This window comes from Amblyomma americanum, chromosome 5 (genome assembly GCF_052857255.1).
Source record: "Amblyomma americanum isolate KBUSLIRL-KWMA chromosome 5, ASM5285725v1, whole genome shotgun sequence".
Lineage (NCBI taxonomy): Eukaryota > Metazoa > Arthropoda > Arachnida > Ixodida > Ixodidae > Amblyomma > Amblyomma americanum.
This window is the reverse complement of record NC_135501.1, coordinates 195,496,741-195,506,044: the sequence shown is the minus strand read 5'-3', so window position 1 is coordinate 195,506,044 and position 9,304 is coordinate 195,496,741. Positions and strand designations below refer to the sequence as shown.

Genomic DNA, 9,304 nt, shown 5'->3' with positions numbered 1-9,304 from the left:
CGCTTCATCTCCTCTGCACTTCGCATGGGTGGCGCCCGGGGCATGCAGATCCTTCACCGTTGCAGACGTGGGTTAATACGTACAGCCGCAGTAGCTCGTGAGCGCGAGACGAAGTGTAGGCAACGCCGGAATGTAACCATACGTGAGGCAGAAAGCCAGCCTGCTTGGTATCGCGGTCATATCAAACATCATCTGCAGATGAACGCGGAAAATGTTAAGTACTATCGCAAGCGTAGATGTAAAGATCCTGGCCAGCCGCCCCCTTGATCGTGCCCAGACCTTCGACGGTGCTACCGCTTACTACTGTTGGAGCGTGTGTCTGATTCCCTTTGCTGTTACATGCTTTCCGTCAACATCTACCAACCAGCTCCTACCAGCGCTTTCCTAGTACCATCATTTGTCCTATTCTCTTCTATCATCCCTCTCCATGGCGCTGAAGGGCGTCAGATCTAAACCTTGTTCGAAGGCAAGTGCCGGCAGACGCTGGTGCGATATGGCTTCAGGATCCGGATTGAGAAAGGTAGTAAACGGGAGGAGAGAGGAGAGGTGACCAGCAGTGGTAGGCTTCAACTTGCGACGAAGCAACCAGGTGATGAGGATTAACGTCGCATCTAATGTGGAGGCGCTGCTACCACCGTTGTCTACCACCGCCACTTCGAAGATCCCACTGTGCGCTCTGGGTTGCGCAGAGGCGTTATCCTGTGCAAGAGGCAAACAGCCCGCCGGACTCTACCTAATAACCCCAGGAGTGCAAGAACGCATTCTCAAGCCCAAGATTAGAGGCGCACACAGTTTTAATGGTTTTGCACTTTCATTTGTATATGTTCGGATACCTGTCCCTTATTCTTTTTCCGTGGTTTGTGTTAATGACTACAATTATCTCTGGTATCCAGACTCACCAAAAATGGCCTGGAGTTAAAATAGGGTTATACAACTATATCTAAATAAAACCTGTTGTCAGACAAATAACAGAGATGGCCGGACAAGTAGTGCATATCTTTTATGTTGTTTAAATGCAGAGCGGTTGCTTTTAATCGTAATTGAAAAACAGATGCAAATTATATGCTTAGTATTTAAGCAAGCTATAAAAACATCCGAAAAAATTACGATTCTGATTAGTTCCGGAAAGAGGAAAGGAGGGTTTAGACATCACCACTGTGCTGCTTCTTTATTTTGTCTTATTGAAAGTCTGAGTTCTCGTGTTTCTATGGAGCATATATCCTTTCTATCAATACTACAGTAGCCCAACTTCCGGTTTCGCCTGCAAGCTGGCCTCAAAGCTTTTTTGGTGGCGCTTTCGGCTGTAAACCGCGTCACCTGTAGGAGAAGGTCAAATATGAATGGCGGGCTATTAATTTTTTCTATTCGAAAGGTGGCGGGAAAAAGGTTATAAAAAATGATTCCAGCTTCGGCCTTACGTGCAAAAAAACACAGCGTTCATAAACTGTGGCACGGAACAGTTGGGAAGGCAAGCTATTAATGGTGCTTTTATCAGTTCGCACTTAAATTCTCCTATTTTACAGTTCCTCCCGCTGCTCATATATTAATATGAAATTTCGGGCACTGTGGCTGTGACAGTTTGGAAACACGCATCTACGGCTCAGTGCAAGTAACAGATCTAGAAAATATGTTTTTTCTTCTAGGCCTGACCCAAAACCCCTGCACGCTACCAAAACGACAGTCGTGCCACTTTCAAAATTCGGTGTTTCGATACGGCTACAACCAGACGTCAAAAAAATGCGTGTGGTTCGAAACAACCGACTGCACAGACGGATACAGCAATCTATATTATACACGTCAGAAATGCCTGGAAACATGCGATAGTAAGTCTGGAAGTGTATTTTCTAAGTGTGGTGTGACAGGACCACACAGAAGCGCTAAAGTCACAAGCGAAAGATTCCATAGTTGCCTAAACCCAAATATGTAGACTTTGTCATGTGACCACTTCACTGGTGAATATTCGAGTGTGAAATAATGTAAACAACTACCTATGCTTTCTGGTACAGCCGTGTGTCAAACTTTTTTGATATGCAATTAATCCCTGTTGAAGCCTGACCGTAAAAGAATGGACGTTTTATTTCTCGCCTTCCTCAGGAACGAGCAAGCAGGAACCAATGTCTGAATCGTACTTCCCAAAAAACTGCATTGTCTTAGACCGCCCATTAAAAGACCCACTGGTGTCAGAGCGGGCCTTAACACAAGTGATTGTGTGTAAATCAGTTGGAACATACCATGTACACTTGTGTAATTAGTCTACAGACAGACAGAAAAACTTCACTTCTGCAAGTGAGTTTTAGACCCTGCTGGGTCCCTGGGCCCACTAAGTAGGTCATGTCGGGACATGTCCTCGGAAGCCCGAGTCACCGCAGCAAGCTGCGATGTCGGGTCTGCAGACGTGAGCAGGACCTCCCAGCTCGAGATGGCGGGATGTCTCTGCGGGGGCGGGTCAGCAGGGCAGCCGAAAAGAATGTGGGAGAGTGTGGCGTGATGGTCATCGCATAGAAAGCATGCAGGGGACGTGCCACAATAGTGGGATAACAGCTGAGGGGATGACAGAGAGCGGATCTGGAGGCGTCTCAAGATAATTAGTCGAGCACTTTCTTTTTTGCGATACCAACAGGGTGCAGCCCTTCCACGGAAGTGACATTTTTCTGAAGAAAAAAAATTCTGAATCCGGAACCTCGACTAGCCGGTCTCTGTTTATGCAAAGACCTGCGTTTTACTATGAACTACTGTCAGCCCGGCTAATATCCCAAAGTAAAGCATTAAACGTATAGATTATACTGCGGACGTTTATTACGATTACTCGCATAGCAGACGAATATTTTTTCCCGAAATATCTCGGAAAATATGGGGAGTTTACTCTTCTCGCGGGCTAAAATATTCTGTGAAATTTTGAATTCATATAAACTAAACAAAAAGTAGTCCGTTGTAATGAATTTCTCATCCGGTACAACTTTCCTATACTCCTCAGAATTATCCCCTAAGAGAGCCCAATTACACTTCACTCTAGCATGACCAACAGCATTTAGTGCGAATCCCAGCCGCAAAAGTTGATACAATTCATAATAAGGCAGAAAGGCAGATCGAGAAAAGTCACCCTGTTTGACCAGGCGTGCTGTCTACTGGTTCTTGGATTACTCGAGGAAAATTCTTATTGGCTATATATCTCATGGGGCGAGGCGTAGTAGTATTGACAGTCGACAGATGATTAAAAATTTGAAAAAAGAAATATTTCAGGTGCCAGGTAGGAAGACATAAAAATGAAAAACGTTACTGCGCTACAAAAGATTCACACAGCATCATAAAAAAAGGACATGAGCAGACTGCAAATGTCCAGTTCTTTTCGTGTTGTTTCAACGGCTTCTATTGTACTAATATGAGGACCAGCACTGCATCACGCACCAAGGAAGGCGAAGCCAGCCGTTGACGTCATTTTATTAACGAAAAGTAAAAAGTGACTGCACATTTTGTTCCTATATAGCTACCTCCGCACCTTCCTACGCCCTTGATGCGCTTTGTAACGTTGCGTGCGAATTGTTGTTATTATATTTGTTAGAGGAAAGCAGGTCTCGACTGAAGTACAGTTGATTCCAGGGGTCTACTGGTATGCAGAGATAATTTATGTACCAATAGTTGTGGTTTTGGCTTGTTGATCTTGTTGCATGGCTAGACAGAGCAGGGCGAAAAGGCGAGGACGAACGGAGAAGCTAAGAGATTTAACAGTAACTTCGACTCGATATAAGTGCTTGGGGAAAGCAATCACTGAGATACTTCCAACTAAGTCACTGCGATTTTACACTTTATTCAATTAGAATTCTAAGCAATTACCAGGAAAAGTTATAGTCGATACACACAAAACGCAATCTTCTGTCTTCAACAAAGAACTGGCAGCACAAGTGGAATTTTCTTGGTTACTTAGTAGTTCATTTCTCAGATTGAAGCACCTCATTTTGCTCATTTATGCTGATGGAGGCCTGTGAGCAAGTTTTGCGCTAGAAGTCCAGGGTAGGAGCGCCATGGGCTCTACAGCATTATTTAGTGGTTAATATAGAAACAAAGGTGAAACCGAGGTGTTGAGAGGCGCATTACACAGATGGCTGCGCGTAAAATAAGGCTAACGTAGGGTCTTTTTCGCGCGCAAAATTTCAATGCACGGGTGTTCTTACATTTCGCCTTCATAAAAATGGGGCTGCCAAAGCAGGCATCTAATGTGCTCAGAAGCGGAACACCATGTCCTCTAAGCCAGGTCACAAAAGACAATCGCATTAGGCCATTTCAGGGCGCGGGAATTTGATTCCCAGGTTTACATTATAAAAGTACGACGCGCATAGTGTTTTCTAAGACTCTTAGTTACATAAAAATATCACGCCTAGGTACTTTTTTTCTTCACCACTGATAGCTGCAAGAGGGACTTTCTCCAGAATAAACAGCATTGCCATGGCCATCCTTTCTTGAAAAAAATAAAAAAATGGCTGAACTTTGCTAACCCTCGAATTCAGTGAAAACCAAGGACGTTGCTAAACGTCTGAGGCTCGTCCGTGGCAGCCCGCTACATGCTCGCGACAGCCGTTCTATATATACCCACACGACCACGTGGGTATAACGTGGTATCACATGGTCTTACTACACCCCCATCGGATGTCACCACGTGGTTTCACATCACCCCATGGGATGTTCTTAAGGTCAAAGGTCAACCAAAAGGTCAACGCAAGGTCACTGGTCAACTAAAGGTCATGAGTCAAGGACAGGGGTCAAGGGTTCGACACAATAATTGTAACAGATAAGTGTGGTGATACACGGCTAACGTGGATAGGCTGAAGGTCATTCAAGGTCATTCTCCGGCCTACGCGAAGACTACTTTGCCTAGTGTAGTGAAGCTTTTCGCTTCAAAATCTCGCGCTTTGGCCTGCTGGGTAATTAAAATGTTGTACATTCGTACTAGAGGCATAAGGAACATGAGCACGCTGCAGTGGTGTCTCTAGAGAATATGCAAGCTGTGGTAACTTGGTCAGTGAAGCTACGAGGGCGAGCACTTATGCGCGATGGGAGCGGGGGATGTAGAGCTTCCTTTTTCGGTTGGTCGTAGAGGGAGTGGAGATATTAGAAATTTTCCTGTGTTGCGTTTCTTCGGTTTATGCTACTAATAAAACATGATTAAAAAAAACTTCGCTTCAGGGACGCCACCTTACTCTGGGCTTTCTGAACTGAAAAGTATCTTGCAAACTGTACTATTCTCTTGTAATGATGAACCTGTGGAATGCTCTTTTCAGAGGATTCGGTATGTTTGCAGAACAACTATAGCTATGATGGCTGGTATGGAAGTTACATTCGCTATGATGCTAAGAAAGACGACTGCGTGGAATTCTTTACGACCCTCGCGGAGAAGCATATTTGGCCAGGTGGTAACGTATTTCGAAACAAATCGGATTGTATGAAGGCATGCATGCCCTACACCCGTTTATAAACAATGAATTAGAAAGCCGCAGCTGGTGGTAAAAGAGAGCCAACACCAGCAGGCTTACAAGTGGCACTACACACCTGAAAGAACGTGCACCCTCAGCAAATTCGCATTTGTAATAAACCTATTTTGGGTTGAACATCTCACATCCTTGTGATTTATTTCTGAAGCTATCATTCTCGGAAATTTCAGCTTTCTTGTGTTGATGGCAGAGACGTTAATAAAAGAAATATTCCATAAGCTTTGTAGTAGTGGAATCCATGCTACAAGAAACTGAGTGAAATATTTGTACTGCGGGCTTCATGGTCTTCACGAAACCCGTGCTGTGGCTGCATGCATATACATACATTTAAAAGCAAGTATGAGCAGGAAGATAATACTTGAGAACACAAGGGAGCCATGTAGGAATAATTAATTTCTGGTAGGCTATAAAACTATACATCAAGATATCAAAGAAGGCTTGGTGAGCGTTCCAGCAGCTCCTAGGTTTAGGGATAGTGAAAGCAAAATTAACAGATAAGCGGTAGACAAGAGCAAGAGAAAATTAGAGTACTTGAGCTTAAATAGTAAATGGAGCGCCCGTATAGGCGGTGGTCCCGAATTCGATCCCCGCACCTGGAAAATTTTTCGACTACAAATTTTCTGTGGAAACTCTTTAGCTTTTTTTTTGCAGCCGTTCGGCTGAGCATTCGCCTAAACATTACTCCAAAATCGAACCCAATTCAGTTTGACCTCGCCGTACCATCTGGTGGCCGTCCTATCTTGCTTAGATGCAAAAGCGACTGCCTTGGACTGGTGGTAGTCCGTGGTTCGATGCCCAGGCCAGCATAACTTTTTCTTCAACTACGAAGTTTTTTTTTGTAGCCTTATGCTTATGACCTTGGATAGATGGAAATGCGTAATGTCTCCCCTATCAGAAAGCTATTTCACCGTGCGCAGTGGTCTTAAAACATTAGACCAAGCTTGTTCCCACTTCGAGTTGTTGATCAGTTTGGTCTCGCCCTACCATCTGCTGGCCGTTCTGATTAGCCTAGCTGGTAGAGTGAGTATTCCGGTGAGACGGTGGTGCATAGTTAGACGTCCCGAGCAGGACGGATTTCTCTTAAATTGACAAATTTCTGTGGAAGCTCCATGTGGATGTTAAGGAGTAATTACTCCCTAATTTCAAGCTGCCGAAAAGTGCATTTCGCGATTGTCAAATTTTCAATTGCAGTGAACGCATGCAAAAAACGACAAAAATTTCTTGTTAGAAAATTTCAGTAGCACACGGCATGTGTGTGTTTGATAGCAAGAATATGAACTTTCACAGAAAGAATCCGGTTAAAGAAAAATGGGCGCAATGTGGCACCGATTATATAACAAAAGATGTGCACACAAACGACTGAGGAGTTCTGCTGCCAGTAAAAAATATCTGTACAATGCTTAGGGCTTCACTCCCACTTCAGAGAGACAAGAATACGTCATGTTTTTTGGGAAGTTAACAACTTAAAGTGCACCTTGCTTCATAAACAGCTGAGATAGTCTCCTTGGTTTACCAGAAAATAAAATAAAATGGATCTCTTTTAATCCAGCACGGGAATAAACTTTGCAGAGGTGAGCGTGTTGAACACCGCCTTTTCTCTCTACAAGGGGACGGATTGAATTTCACCCCTGCATCTGTCTCGTATATGGCCTTCGCTTATATATATATATATATATATATATATATATATATATATATATATATATATATATATATATATATATATATATATATATATATATATATATATATATATATATATATATATATATATATATATATATATATATATATATATATATATATATATATACCCCACTTCCTGGAGTCTTGGCTCTTCTTGTAGTGTCTGCAGACGAATACACTAAATAAACGCTGACATGCTAAATGATAACATGCTAAATAAAGGCTAAACATTGAGACCTGTTTAGGCTGGGAGAGCGAACGCTCTAGGTATGCTGCCCACATCTTATTCGCTCATGAAAATTTTGCTGAAAATTTTGATAATAAACTTTTACATGCAGTGGACACACGTAAATAGTCGCATGCCCTTGCTTTAATGGTTTGGAGGAGATTCGGAGAAGCAGCAGAAGTCATAAAGTAGCACGCAAGGGAAAAATGACAGATGAAGATGAAAATGCTGATTTAAAAGTTTGGCGTTATTTTTAGGACACCTAAAATATGTTTTCATTGTGTCCTTTAAAAAGAAGGACAGAAGAAAAAACGCTTTCGAAAATTGCGACGTAATTTGTCATGTACATGCCAATATCTGGCACCTGCTTGGTTTGTGGGTTAGGCCTGCACCAATTAAATTACCTCTTATAAGACAAATTTATTCCAGCGACTCCTGGGGGCAAAACATTGTATTGCCTTGAACAACAACGTTAAAACAAAAAAAGGTCTTTCTAAAGCGATACTGATACTTTTGCTGTTGCTTTCATTTTAACTGGTTCGATATTTACAGCTCCACCGCCACAATTTCTGTAGGCAGGTAAAAGTTAATTATTTTAATGACTTTGTAGCGGTTTTGCATACCAAAGTGCACTTGGAACGACTTTGACGACAAAAATCCATATGACCATATAACCATATTAGTGATTACAAATGTTACAAAGCCATTTTTTTAGAGAGAAGGAAGGGTTTCCTGTGGCAGACACCTTCTATAGTCTCTGCTCCTCTGCTCTACAAGTAGAGAGAAGGTTTTTCCTGTCTCCACTTTGCCATCTGCCGATCGTGGTAGTTGCCAGGTGTCCCTTCCGTGCACCTAGTCGTGGCAGGTTGCAGGTGTCCAACCACTAAGCCGCCAGACGCCAGACACTTTTTCTTCATGGTGGGGCTTCGAATGCTAACGCATTATTAAAAGAATAAAAAGAACTTGGTTATACGTAGGCAATCCAGTTAAAGCGGATTGTGCTCAAATTGATTAGTTGAGAAAAAAAAATGGTTTATGTTTTATGGGGGTTTAACGTCCCAAAGCGACTCAGGCTATGAGGGACGCCGTAGTGATGGGCTCCGGAAATTTCGACCACCTGGGGTACTTTAACGTGCACTGACATCACAAAGTACACGGGCCTCTAGAATTTCACCTGCATCGAAATTCGACCGCCGCGGCCGGGATCGAACCCGCGCCTTTGGGGTTAGCAGCCATGCTCCATAGCCACTGAGCCACTACGGCGGCGTTAAGAAAGAAAGTTGTAGCCAATGACAACACGCGTCTCTTGGGGACCTGGCTATTAAAATTAAATCCGTTCTATATATTAGATGCAGCGCAGCCCTGGCTTCGGTATGTCTGCTCCTGCTGTAAATTTTTTTCTCACATACTGATACCGTGAACAAGCCTATTTCTATACGATGCGGTCTGTTTGGGGCCAGTCGATATCTACGGTGGCGCAACTGCACTGCGGCGATGATACCACCAGAGGTGGCGCCGTGATGCGAGCGCAGTAGAAATCCTGCCAGCTGAGGCGTGACGTCATACCATGTGCAGCGTGGTTTTGATGGTCCATGCTAAAGCTTCCAACGGGGTGCCCCCTATAATGCTGTAACTTCTTAGTCACAGCTCTGGCTTCAAAATGCTTACTGAGATTGGAGCGACTAGGAAGGATCATAAATTTGTGAGACCCGTTTTTGTACACGTTGAGGGTGAAGGCCGTGGTAGACAAATTTTTCTTGGCTGTTACATGTTTAAAACAAAGACAGCTCTCAAATGAACAGGGCTGAGAAGTTTTCACGATCTATTTACTTTTTCCGCTGCTTTAAATATAGAAAAACGAAATCAGTGAACATCGCGGATTAGCGAATGGAATATGACATGTACGTCC

The 9,304-nt window shown here is 43.3% G+C and overlaps 1 long non-coding RNA gene across 1 annotated transcript; it reads left to right on the top strand.

Annotated features, from left to right (window-relative positions):
• Nucleotides 1-1,647: 1,647 nt before the first annotated feature.
• On the top strand, nt 1,648-5,609 carry LOC144135454 (uncharacterized). Its single transcript, XR_013315504.1, has 2 exons — nt 1,648-1,823; nt 5,274-5,609. It is a non-coding gene; the product is annotated as an uncharacterized LOC144135454 (long non-coding RNA).
• The last annotated feature ends 3,695 nt before the right edge of the window (nt 5,610-9,304 follow it).